Genomic DNA, 9302 nt, shown 5'->3' on the forward strand with positions numbered 1-9302 from the left:
CTCGGGCAAAACAGGAGGTTGTCACTTAAATTTAATGTGCAGCAGGCAACACTTGGTCCAAGTAGAAGCTGTGAAACTCTAAATAGCTTTCCCTGAAAGAGTGAGATTAAGAAAGAGGAACTCGGCATGACATAACTACAGTGTGCAGCAAACTTCAGTGTGGGTCATGAAACTGCCAGAAAAAAAAAAGCTACTGTAATTGCTCATTTCATTGGAATACAAGATGATTTAAAGTTAATAAGATTTATCTCATCCTGAGGACTTTTTGTTGTTTTCCAAATTTAAAATACAAATAGTCTGAGTGAAATAATACCACTATTTCAACACTGTAAAATATGAGTATTACTTAATCTTTTGTGTTGTGTTCCTCTACTTTTATACACACTGTGAAAGGAAAAATGGCAGACTTTGAGGAAAACGAGACTTCGGGATCATGCCGGTAATCTGCCCTGATAAAACAGAATAATCTTCCCTCAGCACTGTGTCTATCAGTCATATATTGTGACACATTTTCACTACTAGTACGCAAGTAAACGTAAACTTTCTCTGATTTCTGCACATGTTGACTGCAGTGATAGATCGAATAAAACTTTTTAAATCCTAACCCTCTCTAGTTACACCCGGGGTATGAAGGTCTGAAGGTCACAAAAGGTGAGGATTGTTGCAGAGGGGAAAGACTTGTATCCACTTCTAGTCAAAGCATGCTCACCATTGCATCAATGATGGGGGTGACATTAAAGATGACATTTTGACCAGAGCTGTTTAGTCCTCTTGTTATTTATTCTGTGTCACCGCTGCCCTTTTCAAAGGCAAGAAATGGCGCAACCAAAGTCTGAATCCTTCAAAGTATAGCGGCCATGCCACCCAAAGTCAGTATTAATTGAATCTGAAGGACCACCACCCTAGCATTTATCTCTGAATGGCCCGTGTATTCTTCTCTCTTCGCGCTGAAAAGGCTAATATCCTCTGGTGTGAAGCCCTTTTTTTATTCCCTGACTGATTGTGGTCAGAGTAATCTTTAGTTCATTTCCTATTACAGCTCTCCACAAGCGGGGCGTCCGAGGGTCAAGTGGTCAGTCGCAAAGCCAAAGTGTTCACAGCTCTGTCTTTGAAGTCTTTGATGGCCACTAACTAACAAAGACGACTGTATCCATGGCCACCAGTGGTGAAAGAGGGAGAATGTGAGCAGTTGCTGCTGATAAAAATCTCCCTGGTTCATTTCAAGGTCAGCAAACTTTTTACACTTTTCACATCCATTCTGTAGCAGACCACAGCAGCAAGCCCCTGTTATGATTCAAACAGGAAACACTGGCCCTGAAGCCGACTTGAACACAATGTGCTTCCTCTCTTGCTCTTTCTATGTGTTTCTACTGGCTGGAAAATATTTCATAACATGTATGTGAGTGCTGTAAAGAGCCTTTCAGCACGAACTATTCAGCTTCCTTGGAAGATTTCCAGTTCATATGAAGGATCTCATGCCCCCTTACATTCCATGCATTAATTGGATGGTTGAGTGAACTAGAAATTCACCCACCATCAAACACAATTCTTCTCTCCCCTTTCTATGTCGTCTTGTTCTACGTCCGAGGTTGAATCACATGAAATGGCTCTTGGAAACTGCGATAATTTGACTTTTTCCTCTTTCTTCCTTGGAGACAGTTGGAGTGAGTTTCACGAACAAACTAATCAAGCAGACTCCTCCCCTGCTGGTGCTCTTGCAAATGTTGGCTTCCATCCTTCTTTTCATCTTTATGTCCATGCTCTTGTTCAGATGTCTTCAGGGTGTCCACACAGTAATTGTGCTGTGAGCTGTGAAGAGCTCTATATTAGTAGTTATGACAGTTGTACAAATTAGATTAAGTACAGCAAGACATAGTACGCCCTGACAAATGAAGAACAATAAGAGCTTTATGGACATATGATAACCCAAGAGATTATCACATGAACAGCAGCTGATATCCTTATGTCCAACAACAGCCCAGAGCATGTTCCACGATTCCATTTGAAACTATTGATTGTTTCATCAATGTTTGCTCTCCAAGACAGCAAGACATTTTGTCCATAGTTTGATGTCAAAGAAGGTTCATTTTGGGACTTGTTAGTTATGTATGTTTTTGCCATTGCTACATAGCCAAAATTAGCATTAACAGCTGTTTAATTTCTAGTCTAGAAGAAATGTTGCGAGTTCAGCATCAATTTACTCGCCAAGAGCCGTCTCATTGGTGGAAAGTAACGCCAATGTTCACTTTTGTTTTGCTATCATTTCTATCAAGTCTTTTCTTCCACTGAAGTTAGCACGCTTATCAGCTAGCCCCAGTCCGCTCAGACTGTATTGTCACTTTCTGATACCAAGTCACTGCAGCATCTAGGAAACCCTGCAGAAGAAGAGCTGCTCAGAGGGGGTATTATAACCTCTTGTGTTGTAAATGCAACTATGGCTGAAGCTCTTGGCAAGCAACCATCACTGCATGAAACCTCTTTCAGCGGTAGATAAAACTTTGTCCACATGAATCCTCTGTTTATCCACTCAGTTCAGCAAGCACACCAACTGTGGTTCCCTTGTTTGGTCCCAAACACAGTTTACACGAAGGATCCCATACAGGATACAGTTAAACATGTGTAAAGTAAGCAGAGGAAAATTTACATTTCTTCAGTACGAACTCAAATGGGATAACACATTACACTTTTATTCATGTGTACCGGATAAATGTGTGAAAGCACTGAAAAGTTGAAAATGCCATACGGTCTCTCACAGTCAAAGTTCACTGGTTGGGAGGTGCAGCCATATGGAGCGGTCTCCGTCTTTCTCCTAACCGGACCCTCACAGGGAGGCTGTGGGAATGAACTGAAGGAATCCTCCCAAAGGGGAATAAGTGATCAACGCAAGTCTAAAGACAGCCTCTGTGGTCACAGGGCCTGTGGGTACAGTATGTGATTCGGAGGAACAGTGTATAATGTCGGCCTCTCTCTCATGCCCCCAGACCTCTACATGAGTCACCTCGTCTCTCCCCTGACCAAGCCAAAAACCCACCCCCACCCCACCCCTCCGTCCTCCAACAGTGCTGTGCACAGCACACACCGATAGTGGAGTGGGGTCGGTGATAGGGGTACTGGCACTTTCAAGTTGTGTTTTTTCAGGACAGGAGCAGCTGTTAAAATGTTATCCCACCATTCTGTCCAAGCACACAGTGTTTCACAACTGGGTCAGCTGTCCCATGTTTTGTTTCACTGTCGCCTGTGATCTTGACTCTAACTTTGAGAGCCCATTTACCCTTTCAGAAATGAACATGACACATTATCAGAGCGGGTGTGAACTGAGTCTCTGCATACAGTTCTTCCTCACCACTGACAACCTATTTAGATCTTGCTAAGGTTGGGACACAAGAAGACTGTAATATACTAAACATATGCTTGTATGTGAACATAATTTAGCAAATAAATGTAAAAGCATAGACCAAGCCATATTTTGAATTCTTTTCTTGTTCATTTTGCATTGTGATGGCCACTTTTATTAATCGTTTTAAAATATACAATTGATTCCACATGAGCCAAAAGAAAATCGAGAGCCATCAAAGTAGTCCTTTAAATAGTCCTGTTGTTTCCAGCACATTCCTTCAGCTATGCCATTTGCGTATAAACACATAACCTCGGCTAAACATGATCACATGACCAATTAGCCACTTCAATATAGTAAGAAATTTAAAATAAAAATGAATCCATTTTCAGTGTTGTAAATGTTTCTGGAGTTGTGGACCTTGCCTTTAATTCTGTTGTACCCAAGTGTGTCAGAAGAACAAAGATGCCACTGCAGGGACAGACAAACAAATTGAAGGTGACAATCTACTACAAAGCAAACCATATGGCCCCAACATGCCAAAATCCTCTACACCTAGCCAGGCTTTAGCCAAAATCCCACATTCAGCCTCTGTAGTCTCCTCAAAGCATGATGGATGTCGTCGTATAGTCCCCAGGACCACCATGGCAGCTGCCAACACTCACAGTCTGCTCTCATCAGCTCCCACACAGCTAGTAAACTCTGTGGCCATTGTGGGTTAGCGCTGCAGTGTGTTTTTGTATCATGTGGGCATCATGTGGTGAGCTTTTCAAAAGAACCTGCCATCCTGTATTCCAGCCGAACAGTAGCTCAGTGTGCCCCCACCTCCCCCTGCAATGGGTCCAGGAGCTAATACTCGGTAATTCGAGGGTACACTCATTCGTGATGAAAAGAATGGGAATATTGTGAGGCAGCGTGCCAGCGTGCACCGACGAGGTGACGTCTCACTCTTATGTCTCCCTTTGCTTGTTTGTCCTCACTGACGAGCTTGATGAAGATGTTTTACTGCAAAGCTGGATCCACTGAAACACAACACCAAATGCCCCAAATTCCATTTGCTCACATGCAAACAAATTGGTCACCTCTGTTCTGAGCAAAAAATGCTACCCACAATGAAATGAATTAAAACCTAAATTAAATATTAAGCTTTACTAATCACTTGCAGTTTCTCCATGAAGTTAACAGAAACAGAAAGAAACACTGCTGATCAGTCGTCACTCGCTTTTACAGTAAATGAAGCTTCTCTGGCCCAAACCACAAAGCAGTGTGGAAGTGCTTTTCTCCCTGAGGTACATGTTATTAAAACTGGCCTTTTGACAAGCATGCATGAAATGAGTGCACGTACAGTAAACGCGAGGACTGCCCCTATGGTTCTAATCAGCGTTGTGTTGCTTGTTTGGCGAGGACCATCTGCTGAGGATACGGCCCGAGCAGAGTGAAACTCAATCCAGATGCCTGCTATTTGGCAACACCAGCACTGTCTCCCAGTGACTGGCTCCCACTAACAACATGGCTGATTCTTGTGATGGCAGCAGCGCGGGTTGTCATGTTGAAGTTCATTGAAATGATCTGACAGTCTTTCCTCAACATGATTCCTGTTGGCTCTACAAACAGATAGAGCTGCGAGAGATCAGGCCCGAGTTCTAAAGGGATATCTCATTAATATGTAGTGTAAATACTGTACTTTCAAAATAATGTCAGTCAGTAAAAGTTTAAAAATCCTAAGGCCTGTGTTCTGCCTTTAGCTAAACTTAAATTAATTAATTCATGCTTTGAAATTTTGGTATTTCAACTTCCACAACCTCCAGATTCTACAGGAACTCAGCTAGACGGTAAAGAAGATAAGGAGCCCACCTATCGCTCCACTCTGCTCCAGTGCTAAAACACAATGTGACGTGTAATGTAGAATGACGTTGACCAATCATGGTTTGCATGCATATCACCCAAACGCAGATAATCAGTGCACGAACAGACAGAGTACTTTATCAGATGAAGTGCATTCACCCACCCACACACACACACACACACACACACGCACACATAGCCTCAAATCCTAGAAACACCCCTTGGTTGTTACACAACAGCAAAATCCTGCAGTTTGCCCCAGAATGCACTGCTCTCTTTGAAGTGAGGAGTGATGGGTTCATTGGATCTGGGGAAGAACCCCTGCTGTAAAACCAAGCTGTCCGTCTGTTCGTCCATCTTCCTCCATCTTTCTATCAATCCAAAACCCCTCTCCTTATATCTTGTAATTGTTTTCATTGCAGTTATAAATATAACAAATGTCTGAGGTTAATTCAACCCCGCTCCAGATGTCACCGCTTAATATATTTTCTGGTTTTATGCACAGATGGATAGATCACCCAGTTATCAGTGTATTTAGTGATTCAACATTTATATACGCCACAAGTAACACTTGGTTACAGTCTATAAAGAAAACCTTTTACAAAGGTCAACCAGCTCTTTTGGTTTGTATTTGCATCACATATTATTAATAAAATAATCTGTATCATAAATCTCCGCCCATGTGGTGCAGTGGCTGAATTACAGTGTAGTGTGTTCAGTTAAGACAGCCATACATCAAACTCTGCATCGAGCCAAAACCAGTAAACAAGCCATTAGACATAATGAAGTATTATTTATGGTAGGTCTAATTCTGGAAAAAAGAAATGCCAACATAATGACATCAGATATTAATGGGATGGAAACACTTTTCGTGACAATTTAATCCATCAGCCAAATCCCAGAAGAGCAACAACATAAAGAGAACTAGTTTAAAGCCATTTGTGTTTAAAAACAACAACAAATGTGTGACTTTTAGTTTGAAAAGTAAACGAAAGGTTTGCAAGTTTGGGTCCAACATACGGAAATCAGCTGAGAGTGCCTTGTGTCTGCAAGCAGTTACCACTAGACAGTTTAGAACAAAGCAATGGCCTATTTTTGTTACTTTCAAGTATGTATGCTGTTAATTGATTTGCATTCTGACTGAAAGGCAGGAAGAAGGTGTTTACTTCCTGAAGTGAGAGAGAGAGCGACTCTGTTGCTGCACACGATCCATATGTTCAAAGCACAAAACACTTCTCCTATTTGTATTACTATGGTTCCATTATTTCACACATTTAACCCTTTGACATACAGCTTGTCCATTTTGATTTTCAATATCCTTGGGATCTCTAGTTCAATGTAAAATAAAGTTTTGTTGGAACCATGTTTGGCTGCACAGCATGAATTTGTACACTAGCAGGCCACTACTTGTTAGAGGGTTGACCCAATTATTTATTAATTAAAGTCATTTTTCAAATCCTTATTCATAATGTGAGACATTAACCACAGTGATATGATCCAGCTCATATTTCTTCCTTTGGTTTATACTTGAAAGGCATATACCACGGTGTATCTGTTTAGCTCTTTGGATGCATCAGTGGTGATTTCTATCTATTACAAAGTAAATCTTTTTTTTCTGTTAGCGCTTTTAGATGCTTTGAATTTAATGTATCTAGATGTAGAAATTCAGGAATGCGCCCAGAGGGTTTTAAATATAATGATATCCTTTCTTCCTCCGTGCCCCAGTGGAGAGGATTAACCCTTTAAAGCTCCAGTTGAACGATCTGTTGTGATGTCTCAACAACTCAAAATGTATTGTGAGGTAATGTACAAGATAAACATTAAGTTAACAAAACTTTCGGTATTTACCTTTTTAATATGCAGAGGTAGTGGCTGACTCTGCTGTCTCCATGCCATTTAAGCTAGCTGGGTGGCCCATTATGTGCAGTAAATGTAGACTCTAATCGCATCATCTATCTGTGTGATCCAGTTAGGTACTAACTGATTGAAGGCTTCCACAGGTATATCTAAGAAACAACACGCATCATGCCCTGCCACTGGAATGGGGGCCACAGGAAAAAAAATGGATAGCCGATAAAAGCTGTCTTGTGTGTAGCGTCAGAGGAATGCTCAGGGAAGTCCATGCCTGCTCCCTGGACTTACTCTTATCTGACTGAAAGCACAGGGAGGCCCGTGTTTTCATTCAGGCTCACTCTTATACAAGCTGGTTAAGCCTGAAGTCTGGTTCTCCTGCGCAGCTGCTACAGAGTGACTTGAGTTCAAAATGTCATCCAGACAGTCCCAGGAGTTTAGGGAACTTTGTGGTGAGGGTTTTCAAGCATTCAATCTGTCTTTGTGTTACTGGACAGAGCTGAGGCATGCTCTTTGTTTGCACTGCAGTCATGTGTTTTTGGGTGTGAAGGAAATGTGGCTGATGTAAGGAAAACTGTGTAATGACACCCTTGTGGTTCACTGATCCTACCCAAGGTCCTCCATGTGTTGGCTATAAACATAGAGTCCCACCTCTACATGACCTCACTACGCTCTCACGACACATCTCTCTACCACCTTAAATACATAAATAATGTGCACATGAAGAACATAAGGACAATGGATTATGTTCCAACACTGTTTTGATTCCAGGTCTATGTAGGGAAGTGGAGGCGGGCATGTCCAACAGTGTCCTCTGTTAAAGTCTGCATTTCTCTAGAAAATCCTTTGCGGTGAATGTAGACCTCCCATAAAACAAGCCTTCCAGACAAGGGCGCCCACCTCAGCCCTACCTCCACACAAACCTCCCACAATGCATTAAAAAGGCCAATAAACGGGTGCTGCTAGCAGGCAAAGAGTGGGGAGTGTTCAGGGAGTAGTGAGAGGATGGTGATAGACAGACAGGATTTATCAGCCAATTAGTTCTGTTTAATGTTACATTTGATATTACGTGTTTGGTTTTTGAGGGAGCAGGGCAGTGAAAGTCAGAGAGGGAGATATTTGAGATGTTTATAAATAGGAGAGTTGGAGCCTGCACAGCTGATAAGAGAAGGCCTCAAACAAAGCACCAAACAGAAGAACAATAGAGAGTAGGAGGCCTTATGGAGAGGAAGGGGGCCCAGAGAGGGGCAGCTGAAAGGCCCACAGTGAAGCAGAACAGAGAGAGAGGGAGGCACACAGCACCATGCTGACAGCACCGCTCTGAAAAAAAGCACAGCAAAATGTGTTTTGCCATCATCTTTCACCAGTTCACCAATCAGCTGATATGTTTTCTCATTCAGACATATTCTAACACTGAAACCTAGAAATGCTACTATCAAAAAGATTTTAAAAAAGATAGAAACTGCTTTTTGGGAGGTTAATGCCTATGGAGTATTTAATAAAATCAACTTTAAAAAAATGTCAGCTTCGTCAGTTGGCGGTGTGTTCTCCGGATCTCTGGATCCATCAGACAGAAACTACACAGAGCACCACCCAGACATATACATACACGTCTTGCTTGAGCCACATCCAGAATTTCATCATGTATCAAGGGGCTCTTCTGTAGCTGTGTTCCCAGTCAGGGGCTGGGACCACTTTGTGTAGAATGAATATGTCATAACAAGTAAACTACACCCAATTTTAAAGTATCCTCCCAACGGGTCTTGAAAATGCAGCCCTCTTTTCCCTAAATATTGAGAGTAGAAACATACCTGGATTTGCAGAAAAATAGAAAAGGATTATGGATATTATCACATTCTGACACTATTTGCCTTTTGTCCATCATTTGTTCAAGTGAAGCATCCAAAGTCGTACTGTAAACTCAGGTATCATACAACATATGTTCTAGTTTAAAGGAGCTATTTGTACGTTTTGCCATTGCTACGTAGCTAGCATTAGAATTAACAGCTGTTTACTTACCAGTCCTGCTGAGAGTTTCAACCCCATCTGAGCAGCATTACTTTCTCAGGGCAGCCTGAATGTTACAGTGACTCGGTATCTGAAAGTGATACCTAACTGGTTTGCATGCTTACTTCAGTAGAATAAAAGAGGTCGCATAAAATGAAGCAAGCTTGTTTTCAGTGAACAGTCAGTTTTAAAGGCTGGTCCGGCTCATTTGTGGAGGAACACTTGCACTGGCTGCATCCTAATAGTGTTCCCCTGAGCCCTCTGG

Source organism: Seriola lalandi, unplaced genomic scaffold (genome assembly GCF_002814215.2).
Source record: "Seriola lalandi dorsalis isolate HSWRI2012SDOR001 ecotype SW California unplaced genomic scaffold, Sedor1 jcf7180002054519, whole genome shotgun sequence".
In the NCBI taxonomy this organism is placed as follows: Eukaryota; Metazoa; Chordata; class Actinopteri; order Carangiformes; family Carangidae; genus Seriola; species Seriola lalandi.